The sequence below is a fragment of the Octopus bimaculoides genome, chromosome 20 (assembly GCF_001194135.2).
Source record: "Octopus bimaculoides isolate UCB-OBI-ISO-001 chromosome 20, ASM119413v2, whole genome shotgun sequence".
In the NCBI taxonomy this organism is placed as follows: domain Eukaryota; kingdom Metazoa; phylum Mollusca; class Cephalopoda; order Octopoda; family Octopodidae; genus Octopus; species Octopus bimaculoides.
The window spans coordinates 22,257,919-22,262,086 of NC_069000.1; positions in this window are offsets into that span (position 1 = coordinate 22,257,919).

Genomic DNA, 4,168 nt, shown 5'->3' on the forward strand with positions numbered 1-4,168 from the left:
TCAAAATTGGCCTCTTTCATATATATATATATATATATATAGTTCAAAAAAACAATAACAAAAAAACAAAAAAACAACAAAGTGAGGACGTGATATGGATAGTATTATTGGACGCTCAGGAAAGGAAAGAGAGAGTGTATTATATATATATATATATATATACACATATATACACACATATATATATTATACCTCACATTTGTGTAAAATAGCATCCTTGGTTATAGGTTTGCAACAGACTAATCACTGGCTCACTTAATTGAGTTCAAATTTTAATTTGTTTTTAAAGTTTATTTTATTTTTCCCTCAAATTTCAATTTAAATAAAAAAAACATCAATCTTAGCAGTTGGATAGTTCATTTCCCTGGAGTCAACAACAGTAATAATATATGTATATTTATTATCGGTAGCGGATGAAGAACGGTTAAAGAAAACTCAACGATGGAATTTATAACAATAAAAGTGATGTATACGAATGAGCAAAACCTCCACCTTATTTGGGGCCAAACATGCAAACAACACACAATTCCTGGCAAATTATCATTCCAGCATTTCTGAAGTACAGACAGCCAGAAAGATGTATGGCATTCCTTTACACCAAACCTCTACCCCACCTCCAACACACTACACCTGTTTACGCATATGAATTGTACACTCAATAATACTCATTTGGTTATATAAGGAGGATGATGATGATGATGAAAGATGCAGCTGTCATATATGATGATACATGTTATTAATTCCAGCTACTGAAGCGTCCAGTCTCCGAGATTATGAATGAATATTAAACCTGAATTTGTCCAGTCTTGTCTGCATACAGTGAGAAAGACCATGTATATTTTTAGTTTTTGTATTTCTTTCAAAAGATGCCATCAGCACTAACTGCTATCACCAGCTGATTGACAGAGAATAATGTTGAAACCCCTAACCACTACCACCACAATGGCTGAGTACAGATGGTGATAATCACTTAGCCTGGTTCCTCAAGAGACATTTAGCACCTTTGATTTTTCCTTATGATCATCATAAAAACAAAACAAAAAAAAATGGATTTGGTAGACGGAAACTGAAAGGAGCCCGTCGTATATATATATATATATATATATATATATATATATATATATATATATATATATATATATATATATGTATGTGTGTTTGTGTATCTGTGTTTGTCCCCCCACCATCGCTTGACAACCGATGCTGGTGTGTTTACGTCCCCGTAACTTAGCGGTTCGGCAAAAAGAGGCCGATAGAATAAGTACTAGGCTTACAAAGAATAAGTCCTGGGGTCGATTTTCTCGACAAAAGGCGGTGCTCCAGCATGGCTGCAGTCAAATGACTGAAACAAGTAAAAGAGTAAAAGGAACCATTTGCTTTAAAAAAGAATTGTCCAGAATTTAAACTGATATAGCAAGATCACAAACAACATAGTTTTTGTTTTTTAATATTTGATAATAAAAAGTTACGCATATTAGAGTACAGCCCACACATTTAAAGTAATGCTTCTCAAACATTCTGGATCCTGTTCCTTCACCCAATGCTGTCACTGTCAATTTTCTTCCTCTTCTGACTCTACTACTACAACGGGTTCTTCTTTCTCTGCACTCATTGACTTACACACATTCACCAATCTTCTTGTCTTCCAACTCAAATACATTGGAGAGGGAGTCACTTCTGGAGCAGGCATGAAAAGGTGCATGTGTCCTTCCTCGCTCCACCCTTCTATATGCCTTTTAATTAAAGTGTGGCACTCGAAATCTCTTATGTCACTATTTCAACTGTTTCACCACAGTGAAGCTGGCTGATTTTTGCAGCACTGTGGAGAAGTCTTAGGCACAAGAAAGTAGTGAAACCACACAACAAAATCTCTAAATTTGTGATCTAAATGAAATGGAGACTGAAAAGACAAGATGCTGAACCATTAACCAAAACCATCCCAAAATGAGAAGCATTATCATCTGTCATCTTGTAGACGAGGCACTTTTTTGTCTTTTCATGCCAGACTAACTAAAAGTATATATTTTAAAATGTACCAGAGAATCCTGCCAAGAATTTGTAAAAACCATACAACACAATATATATTATTAGACCATTTCGAAATAATCCACAATCAATAAAACACTGAGCAAAAGTAAAAACAATTTTTAACTTTTTTTTTACTTATATCCACCTTGAAAATTTTTATGGACAGTTTATTTCTGGCATGGAGAATCTTTTCACGAAGTGGGCCACATAAGACATGGCTCACTATCAGGCGGGCCATCATCATCATGTAACAACTGCTTTCTATGCTGGTATGGGTTGGATGGTTTGACTGAGGACTGGCAAGCCAGTGGGCTGCACCAGGCTCTAATCTGATCTGGCAAAGTTTCTACAGCTGGATGCCCTTCCTAATGCTAACCACTCCAAGAGTGTAGTGGGTGCTTTTCACGTGCCACCAGCACACCAATGAAAAATAATTCAAGGTGATTTTTCGTTAGGTGTGTCATTCAGAAAGTCCTGTGGGCTGCAGTTTGCCCATGACTAGTATATTTGCAAGAATTGTTGTCCTACAATTAATTGGATGTCCTTACTGTTAACCATTCAAGCATGAAGTAGTGCTAGATCAGAACAAAAATATTATTTGCTCAGGCCAGCTGAAGTAAAACTGAGTTACATGTTTTTTTCAGGGCACCCCACAAGATTTGAATTAATTACCACATTGTTAGTTGAACGCCTTAACCTTAACCTCAAAGTCAATGTTCCATCACATGACAGTTTCCTTCCTAGCCCATATGTCTGAACACTCATGCATATAAAAGATACCAATATTGTTTAGAACAACTGACCACTGAAGTGAATTGTTGTATAGTGGAACTGTACACCCCTTCCAGTAAAAAGTGGTAGTAGCCAGTCAATATGAATAGACTAGTAGCTGGTTGACAAGAGAAGATCAGAAGTTCGAGAGTACATGTAGACTGTGTGGACAGTTGTGTTTGTGCTGATATAGTAATTATACTGTGATACTGAGTGGACATTATAACGATCCAAATTGCTGAGTACAATAATACTGTACGACTGGGGGCCATACAATACCAGATAGAACATTTCTATCGACGATGTCGGAAATATAACAATATCTGCCAGAGTGACAACCGTTGTCAAAAAGACAGATACAACAGTGGCAAAAAACTGCTTCATAACATGAATATTAATTAATATATAACTAGTTCACTAATTAATTAGTTTACTAACTTGTTCTAATTTCAAATACAGGTACAACACAGACTTTCTGGACACTGAAAGTCCAGGAGCTCTAATAATCAGCACCAATTTACAAGTAACAACTTCAATTTCTCATAGCTGCCAGACTAGTTTACTGGTACCTTGCACAGCACAGCATTAAGAAACTTATATCATTTATACTAATGTGCAACTATCTGTATTTCAATCAATAATTCAAGTAAATCTAGTATTTCTTTTATTTTGAGTATGCTGACCAAGGTGACTGCCCTGGTTTGGAAGACAAAAATATCAGCATTCCAGGAAGACTTTGGAACCAAAGGTTCCAGAAAATTAATTCTTTAGCATTCGGATTTCTCTATCAAATGTAATGCTTATTTATTCATGTTGTTTTGAATTAACCATACATTATCTTGCAGCTTCGAGATTTCGATGATGCGATCATTTATTTTTAGAATGACAATGTAGGGTATGTGTAAGATGTTGGATTTAGTCAATTTTAACATAAAATAAGCCAGATGTGTCTGCTTTAAATACTAAAGGGTTTAATGTTGTACTTGTATTGAATATAAATGGCGTCAATAAAATAAGTATCAACAATGTAAGGACAACCATCCGTGTGGAGAATGTTTCACACACTGCTTCTGTACTACAATGTTCTTATAATTAAGACATTCAACTCTCAATAATCCGGTCTATAATGGTGTCACACAATGAACCAGCACACACTTCTAAGCAGTGACAATACTGTAAACTTGTTTCAATAGGCTTGCAATGTTGGATCAAATTCTTTCAAAGAGAAATTTGCCCAATACACAGGCAAGAATTTATCTTTCATCTACTTAGCATCACAGAAACTCAGCTAACTTCAGTTGCACAAATTATGAAACAACTAACTTCAACATGAGGAGGTTAATTAAACAATTCAATAAAACATGTTCCT